Raw genomic sequence first — 10359 nt, 5'->3', positions numbered from 1 at the left:
ATGGAAAAGGAAGAAGACAATCAGCTGGCATTCTTGGACGTATTGATAACACGCACCAAGTATGGATTTAGGACATCCGTACACCACAAGCCGACCTTTACTGGACGATACCTCAACTTCAATTCTCACCATCCATACAGTGTAAAAAGAGGGATTGCTCAGTGCCTAAAACATCGTGCAAAGAATATAAGTAGCGATCGTGATACACAACACGAAGAAATGATGAAGCTCAATAACGATCTATTAAGCAACAATTGCCCCAAAAGTATACTATCCACTCCAATTATGAAGAAGAGAGAGGATGAGGCCAAAAATCTGTCCACAGTCTGTCTACCCTATGTGAAAGGCCTCTCCAAAAAGATACAAAAGATATGCGGCCCATATGACACCAGGACAGTATTCAAAAGTAATACAACACTTCGCAAATATCTCCTTCGAGTAAAACCACCAATAGAAGAGAATATGACAAAAGACTGCGTGCACTTCATCCCATGCAACTGTGGTAGGTTATACAAAGGCGAAACATGTCACCCCCTCAAAATAAGGGTAGACGAACATCGCAAAGCTGTGACACGAGGAGATATTGATAAATTGGGTATAGCTGATCATGTATGGAAAAATGGAGACCACCTCCCCCTGTGGGATGAAGTTAAAATAGTAGATAGAAAACACTACTGGAAAATACGAAAACTAAAAGAAGCAGCACATATGATAGGACACAACAACCTCCTAAGCAGACCGAGTGCAGATATGAACAGCATATGGGAACCGGTATTAAGGAAGGATGGAAAAATATTAGATTTATAAGCCCTAAAATTCACTCAATAATTGCCCACGGTCATATGGCGTAGTGGTTAAGAGCGCGGGCTACTAACCCCAAGATTCCAAGCAGTGACCTGAACACTAATAATAATAAAATTAATAACATCGGAAAATACCTTAGGAATGAGAACCCAGGTTCAAATTTCCCCAAGACACCTGAAGAAAATTGGAGGGTATATCAGCCGAAACGTTGTGTTAACAACAAACAAGATGTGGACAAATATCCGTCGAATGTAAATAATGTAAATATTTATTTGTTGTTTATGACGCATCATCTCTTTGTACAGCTCAGTGTTGCAACTGGGCTCATTGTAAACTTCTCTTGTAATTTTTATGTTACATTCATGATTAGGATCATTATCGGAGAAAACCTCCTGACCTTCTATAAGTACCAACACTTTAGCAAAAATATTTGTAGTCGATTTAAGTAATACTGGTGGAACTTCCGTTGTCTTATCTGTATTTTCAGCTTGTTCTTTTTCTAACGGCATCAGTTCCTCCTTAGATAAGCAACTCAGTCACGTCATCCTCCATGACTTCTTCAAATCTTACATCTTTTTCAAATGTCACAGTATCTTTCCGAATTTGATGTAGAGTTCCTACTTGAGGAAAACTTGTAATGTCACGGATACAGTCTGGCCATATATTTTTCCAAGCACTATTCAAAGTTAAAGGTTTCACTTCATCTCATGACTCAACTGTATTACCCACAATAACCATTATGTTGAATTTCTTTTAGAAATCTCTAACTGTACGTTTATGCTGCCTGTCAATTGCTTTCATATGTTGTTTGAAAGTTTTCATATAATGTACCTTGAAGTTAGCTATCACACCTTGATCCATTAGTTGGAACAAAGAGGTTGTATTCTTGGGTATATATTCTACTCTCACGTTATCAGAAATATTATCTAATTTCACTGGGTGGCTCTGTGCATTGTCTCAATGAAGTAATTCTTTGTTGGAAATATATCTGGCTCTGTAGCCTTCAAATGCAGGACAAAAAGCATTTGTAAGCCGCGCTTAGAAAAATAAACTTAGCCATCTATGCCTTATTTGAACACCAAACCAGAAGTAGATTAAATTTTGAGTAACCTTTGAAAGCCTTAGATTTTCAGAATTATATACGAGCAGGGGCTTTAATTTCATATCACAAGCGGCATTTCCTCCCAAAAGAAGAATCAGACGATTTTCGGAAGCTTTAAATCCTGGTATTGATTTTTCTTCTCAAGAAATAAAAGTTCTAGTAGGCATGCACTTCCAGAAAAGTACAGTTTCATCAACATTGTACATTTGCTTGATGTGTACCCCCTTTCAGCAACCATTTTCTTCAGTTGCTCAGTATAATTAGTAGCAGCCTCCGTATTAGCGCTTGCAGTTTCACCAGTCATTTTTATGCTGTGTTAATTCATGCGCTTTTTAAACCTTTCAAGCCAACCTTTACTAGCCAAAAGGGGTTTTTCATTATAAGTTTCACCTTCCTTTTTCTGTAAATCGTATAAAATTTTGGCTTTTTTCGTTCTTTTTCTTTTCTTTTCTTTTTTTTTATTACCATCGTGTTTATCGGCACCGATTCTGATCCTCAAGCCATACACCCAAGAATCGTTCCATTTTAAGCATTACATTTGATATGTGAGAAAATGAGGTCCGGGTAATTAAATGAGTAACTTCTTGAACACTTGGATATAATTTTCTATCTGTTGTCATGTATTGTTCCCAATGTAGGCGTTGCAAGATTTAATGTTTTGGCAATATAACTTGGCTTTTCTACCGCTTCAAGTCTTTTTTAAAAATTCTAGTTTAATACCCAGTATAATCCCTTTACAATTCCTTTTGTCACTATTCCTTCAGTTCTACTTGATAGCGTCTTACTAGACATCTTAAATGAAGGTAAATCCAACAGCAGCGGCGATTAGTTATCCACAACAAATATGTAGTAAAATAATTGGCCCAGGAAATATCTATTTTGTGAGAGCGAAAAATTGGCTTATTTCTATGGATGTAGCAATGAAAATGAGATGAAAAGGTAGTGGGCTGAGGAAGAGAGAATACTATATGATTACAGTTAGCTAAAGGGTCATCAGATTTTATTGGCAATTCGTGCCTTGCACTTCTGACTTAAGACATAAACTCTCACACACACACACACACACACACATTCACCTACTAAAACACACCCATGCACACACACGTGTGGCGTACATGTATGCTGATATCTTTTGTAGCTAGTTGGATTCACAAGTTGGTAGGATGACAATGGTGATAATGTAGGTTGTATTGGTAATTTAGATGTTAGAGATGATGGGGGCTGGCAGTGTTGGTGGTGTGGTGGTCATGCTGCTAATCGATTATTGTAATTGTTTAGTCTCAAGTCAATCCTCACTGATCTAAAATAAAAAATATTTCATTCAACTTTCAAAATGCGCATGGATACCGCATTATATGTTTCTGTTTGAAATGGATTTCATCTTTTTCATACTATAAATCACTGTTGCTGTTGGTGGTTGTGTTGGTATTGATGATGGAAATACACAAGCACACATACATACACTCACATTCACATTGTTATATATACATGATATAAAAATAGATAAGGCCGGTCCATGGGATTGCCTTGAGTTTCACGTCCATAAAGCGCTTAGCATTACAGCATATCATCAGACCCTAAAACCTGTTGGCACATGGCCTCTGTAGCAAGTGGCCTCTCTAGAAAATGGAAGAAGAAAAGACTTCGTTACTCTGTCAACAATAGGGGATTGTCTCTCTTTGGCTGTTATTCGTAATCGACTCTGTTATCGTGTGGGTCGCAGGAAGCCAGCAGGAATTTCTTGAAGTGCAAACAAGGTCCGAAGACTTCCATTCTGGAGTTAAGGATGTTCCCCGGGCCGAAGGAGTCCTTTAATATAATCGCCCGTTCGGCTATGCACAGTTTACAACGCCTGGTCCCGATTATGTAGGAGCCTGGATTTTCTAAGACTTTCCATGATATTATGTGTGGAATTCCTTCGTCCTTCAGCTGCCATACATGGTTGGCTAATGATGTAGCATATCTCCTTTCCGGTATCTTGAAAGAGGATCTGTGGCTGGAGAGACGTTGCTTGAACGTGTTACCCGAACATCCGCTGTATCTCCGTGTATGGGTGTTGGCGATGTTGTATCTGCTGGTGTTGACGCTGCTGCTACCGCTGTTATTGGTGCTGGTGTTGTTATTGGTGTCGTTGAAGATGGCGATGGTGTGGATGCTGTTACTACTGGCATAGGGGACATCAATGGAAGTGGTGCTGTTGTTGGCGTTGTGTTGATCGTCGCTGGTGGCTGTTGGAGCTGCTGTCGGCGCTAACATGGTGGATAGTGCTGTCACTGTTGTTATAGTTATCATTTGCGATGGTTCTACCGCTGTTTCTGTTAGGGATACTGCCATTGCTGCCGTTGAGTTGTTATCGCTGGCGATAGTGCTGCCGCTAATTCTGTTTGTATTTCTACTGCTGCTACTACTGCTACTGACATTCTTGCTACTGTAGTAGTCGTCGAGAAAGCGACAGCAAGACATCCAGACAGTTAGATGAGACAAAAAGGGACAAGAAAAAACAAGGACGGGTCATTCGGAGTTTTCTTTCGTCAGTCGAGTTCCAGATTATCTTTGCAGTTTCGGCTATGCACGTTATATATATATATGTACATGTGTATGTGTGTGTGCATGTATACGTGTAAAGTAATGAGTTTTGCAAATCGTTAACTTTGATCTTGACTAAAACGCAAGTGGCCATTGAGCTGAGAAGAAAATGTACTTTTAAACTGTTAGCAATTTAAAAACTACACAATCTGAGTTTCCGTAAGAGCGAAATTACAGACCGAATCCTGAAATTAATGGTTATACTTTACAATTTCTGTAAGCGAAATCACGTAACCTGAAACAACCGTAACGTGGGTGACACCTGTGTATAGATTTGACTACATATCAACAATGTGTGGGTGAGCGATTGTAGCGGCCTGGTCAAATTTCCTACTACTGTTAATACAACCAATATCTTAGTAGTTTCAACGTACGAAAAACCAACCAATGGCATAAAAATGCACCAGTTGTGTCTGGAAAATACTATGAGGCTGTAGTGACGCTCTAATAGGAGACGACTATTATTGTTCACTTTCCGGAAAGCTTATCCACGCATGCGCAGGGACTAGTTCCGGAAGGAACACGAGAAGAGTCTCATGCGCATGCGTGGAGTTCAACATCTAAAACGTTCCCGCTCTTTTCATTCTCTTTCTCGGCCGGCCGGCCATGAGCATGGACGTGTCAAGCAGTGTCTCCAACATTCCAACTCTGGAGACAGTCTCTTTCCAACATTCCAACTCTGGTCTCAGCAACCAAAGGGCGAAGTGCTGCCTATTTCCTCTGTAAATAAATATTGTTGTGTTGATAGTTCAGAATCTGCGTTCCGTTGTTTCTTCAGAATTTAATGTACGGAAGCGGGTGTACACGTAATGGTGTATAACCACTTTCCTATAAGGCTGTTGCATGTATTTTAACTCTCTCAGACCTGGGCCCTTCTGTGTACCTTTACCATTTACCTGGGTTCCTGAGCAAAAACATAAATAGTTGCATATAAAACTCAAGAATAACGATTGCAAGCAATTTAATGGGCAGAATCACGCAAAAATTCAGGAAAATAACAATAATAGGCCTTTCTCTCAACTACCGTATTTGTTAGGCAAGCTAATGGACAGAATCACAGAAATATTCTGGAGAATAGCAATAATAAATCTATCTCTCAACTACCGTATTTGTTCACCTGAATCACTACTTTCCTCACCAGTTTAAACCAGTTTGCCCAAATCACTCTCATTACTGGTGTAAGTGTAAACTCTTGTCCGAAGAATAAATATCATCAATAATTTCCTCAACTTCAAAGAGTCTAGGCCTTCGGTGTTTACAAGATGAAGTGTTGGATTTATCACACTCTCGTTTCATCACACAATCGAATTTTTTTTCTATAAAAACAAAATTAGACAACAGCTATAGGGGACACTATTAACCATGAGTCATAAACACATTTGACTACAAAGCTGCAACGTGATCAGTTGTCTAATTTTAGTATTTTATCTTCATTCCCAATTTAGCGGGAATCCAGCAATGATCACGTTTAAGTTATTCTTGCTATAGCGGGAATACGGCTTGATATGGTTTAAGGCATAAAAATAGATTGAAATGAGCAGACGAAAGAACTTATAGTTACGGAGATTTCATTCGGGAAGTTTCAAATTCTGGAAGTGATAATTTTTGTATGCTATTCAGACATAACAATCTGACAAGTAGTTTGCTAGCCAGAGTGTTGTGTTGCTTCTTGAAGTGGTTTTGGGTATATTTTTAACTTAACTCAATAACAGAGAATAGACTTAAAAGTTTTGATCATGTCCACTGTAAAAATGATATGTGTGTGAAATTGTTTTGTTGTTGAAGCAGCTGTCAAGTATCCGCTTCTGATTTCATGAGTTAAGTGGTGACAGAGTGTAATTGTCTGGATGTATGTTGTAATTTGGAGAGGAAAATGAGTGGGTTTGGGATGTCAGGAATTTAGCCTATAAAATATTTTAGTGAAACTTGCAAGAGCACAGTGAGGACGGATAGGAAACTTGAAAGGCGCCTCAAAATGATTCTGAGGCCCAATTTGCACAACTGTGCCACAAGTGAAGATATTCTAAGAAGTGCAATGTCACAACCACTGCAAGAGATTGTAGCACGACACTGATTCTGCCTAGATTCTGTGTCACGCTGAATCTCCCCGAGAACTACGTTAAGGGTACAGGTGTCTGTGGAGTGCTCAGCCACATTCTCCATCTAACGCAGTGGTTCTCAGCCATTTTTTGCCTGTGGATCCCTTTGATTCCCATTTTACTCATGTGAACCCCTTAGCCATTCGATGCTTTAAAAAATCCCATTATATTTTTAGGATCATATATTATTAAGTGGAGGCGCAATGGCCCAGTGGTTAGGGCAGCGGACACGCGGTCTTAGGATTGCGGTTTCGATTCCCAGACCGGGCGTTGTGAGTGTTTATTGAGCGAAAACACCTAAAGCTCCACGAGGCTCCAGCAGGGGGTGGTGGTGAACCCTGCTGTAATCTTTTACCACAACTTTCTCTCACTCTTTCTTCCTTCTCTGTTGTACCTGTATTTCCCGGCTCCTTTTTCAGCACCCTTTCTGTTCAATGGGTAGCAGCCCACTTTTTTCCAAGTATCTGTACAGTTCACCAGCCAAAGCACGTGACATTAGTTTCCACATTAGCGGAAGGCATGATATTGATCTAAAGTAGGATGCAGCATTTCCCTTTTCAGGATCCTTGGCACATAACAATGTCTTTCCCTTTGTCATCCAGCTGGGTACTGTGCTTTCCTGCACGCACTCATCTAGCTGTGGTGCTATCCTTCCGTGAAGCCCTGTCAGCTTCTTCATCCAATATCCTTGGACCCGGCCGGTCCTACGTTCTTCCAATTCGGGAATTTTCTTAACTGATTTTTTTTTTATCATTTCTGTAGTTATCTTTGTCTTCTTGGACTTCTATATTTTTTAGCTTATCTTGGATTTCATGCAGCCACTCACCTTCATCCTTATGCTCTACAGGTTGGTTCCAAATCCCTCTCCAGAATGCCTTGCTTTCCTCTGCATCTGGTATCTAGTTCCTGAAACAGTTTCTTCTGATTTACTTGAAACAATCTGTTTTGCCTGAACTTCTTTTTTTTTCTGTTGTCATTTCTTTCCAGTTTTGCTATGATTGCTACTACCCTTTCTTTCAATTCTTCCAATATCACATCATAACATTTATCTCTTATTCTATATGTTCTTTCCAGCATTATTCTTATGCTTTCTTTCAGCAATTCCCCTCTACTCAACCTATCAACTTGTCCTAATGTCTTTTTAACAAATTCGTCTACCTCAGTATGGTTCTTTACATTCTGTTTGTTCTTTTCTTTTGTATCCAACTCTATCTGCAACAACCATAGCCGCAGCCTAAATAATCTTGTTAGTTTCGGTTATATTTCTCGTCTGGAATAGCCCAGGGACCGAATCTATCTTTTCAGTTTCAACCTTGAGCTTGCGCTGATCAATGTACCTCAGGTTGGTGAGTACTTGATCCTGGTCTTCTTTAATATATCGGCACAGCGTCTTCATTATGTCTTGTTGGTCATCATCGTATTCTTGTGATATAGCTCTTCCTATTACTTCTGGTTCACAGCTAAGAATACATTTATATTTACACTTCGCTCTACTTCTTCACTGCCGCCTTTCATTTTTCTGTTCTCACTGGGCACGTTATCTGTTGGTGAAGTATTATTTTTATCTTTTACTTTCCTTTTTATCTCTTCTATTTCGATGTCTGTTAGCCACCCTTTTGCTCTTATTGTTCTTGCCTGGTCGGCTAACCGCTGTTCACTTGTTTCGAAGAGTCCTATCTCATTCCTTTTTGCTTTCATTCGTTGTCGGAATCCCCTTCTACTGGGTTCACTCCTGATCCAGCGTTCAATTACCGTTTGGTTTGCCTCCTTATCCCACCTTCTTCTCTGCTTCTGGTTTGTGTACAAGCAGTCTCTGGATGATGACCGCGCCTGCGCTGGTCAACCACAAGGCACATGCTGGGCGAAAGGCTTTCACCTTTGGTTCCAACTTCATTAAAACCATTATTTGATACATTTGTATTAGACATTTTCACTCAACATTGAGGTGTGTGTTTTAAGGTAAGCCACTAACCGGTATTTTTATCGAGACACCGTCTCTAGTAAGATTGTCAACCAAGACTACAGAACTCTTATTAAGTTGGACCTGTTCCCTTCGCATTTCTATGTGTTGATTCTCACTAGGAGACAGGTGAGCATCAGTTGGTCCCGTATCTTCATCCAAATATTGCTCTGGAGTTAAGTCCCAATTCGCGGGTCATTCGCCTTCATCCCAGGAATGGAGCCGTAGGACACTGAGAGGTTGTCACCACTGTGATTAAGGAGTCCTATCTACTCCAGTTTTTTTAATCAGAGTGTTCCTTCTCCTAGACAGACTTCCAACCAAGGCTCACGAATTCTGTCTACCCATTTTCGGAATGGCCATTGACTTTTTGCCGGGTTTTGTTTTTAATCCCGCAGGGTGTCGAAAATCCACCCTCCTCACAAAGCAAGCTTAGTGGGGTTGCCGGTTTATGGGGCGTTTATAAATTCGTCCCCACGCTGGAATTTTGGCGAGCTTACCTGCCACCTTCCTCTTCGTCTCCCTTACTCTCTGAGTATTCTTAGTAGAGTTGCCGGTTTATGGGGTGTTTAGAGATAGAATACTATAGCTTCTTAAAACTGTGAGATGTTGTTAATAAATTTCTACATCTTAGCTATGCTAGTTCCAACTTGATGGTGTTGCTCTCAAACATCCCCTCCCACCCGCCCTTAATCGGCTGCCAGTCACGTCAACTAGCAGTCCAATCAAACAGCCTTATTATTATTGAGAGAGAGAGAGCAGTGCATGCCATCACAGTGACACTGGGGTAAAATATACGAAGCCCAGTATACCCATCATGACTACTCGTCTGATAAGGGTAAACTATGCACATGCATCACAACCATATGTGCGCGACATGGTGATCTTATATCAAGATAAACAGCACATGACCTTGTAGGTGGGGCTCAGTTAGAATTTTCTTCAGGTCGAGTAACCCATCCCACTCGAATGGTCCCTGAATAAAGCTTGTTTAAAGATGTTCAGCAAAACACCCATGTTTCCAAAGGTAAATTATCCAAACCCCAAAGAATTCCTCTCAACACATGGCTATGATGCTCCCCCACTACTTCTGCTCATGATCAGAGATGCACATATCGTCAGCCACTAAGGGACATGCTCAACTGGTTAAGGTCAAACAACTGACAAGTAAATCTGTGGTGTTGAGCAGAATATTTGGTGTAGCCCAACTTTTATACCAAGACAAAACAATATACATGATAACACTTCCAATCAATTAAGATCAGAAGCCATGAAAGCCATTGCCTGGTACTGCATTAGGGCATGGTACTGCATCAGGGTATGGTACAGCATCAGGGCAAAGTACTGATCAGGGGATTATTATTATTATTATTATTATTATTATTATTATTATTATTATTACTAAGGCTTTAATAATAATAATAATAATAATAATAATAATAATAATAATAGAGTCAAAATTAAAAGAAGAGTGCCATTTGTTATCTGGTGAACGATATCTCGACATCTCGTGTGTCTTCAACTGGTTCAAAAAATAAATTTGTCAATCTACTTCATTTTGGTTAATATAGAAAGGATTGAGGTAACTCCTCCTGAAGATATAGAGTCAAAATTAACCAAAATGAAGTAGATTGACAAATTTATTTTTTGAACCAGTTGAAGACACACGAGATGTCGAAATATCGTTCACCAGATAACAAATGGCACTCTTCTTTTAATTTTGACTCTATATCTTCAGGAGGAGTTACCTCAATCCTTTCTATATTAACCAAAATGAAGTAGATTGACAAATTTATTTTTTGAACCAG

General features: G+C 39.7%; 1 pseudogene; it reads left to right on the top strand.

Moving 5' to 3' along the window:
* On the top strand, positions 1-694 carry LOC149131200 (uncharacterized; annotated as a pseudogene).
* The last annotated feature ends 9665 nt before the right edge of the window (positions 695-10359 follow it).

This window comes from Octopus bimaculoides, chromosome 24, assembly GCF_046866305.1.
Source record: "Octopus bimaculoides isolate indiv1 chromosome 24, ASM4686630v1, whole genome shotgun sequence".
NCBI lineage: Eukaryota > Metazoa > Mollusca > Cephalopoda > Octopoda > Octopodidae > Octopus > Octopus bimaculoides.
This window is presented reverse-complemented; position numbering and strand designations above follow the sequence as displayed.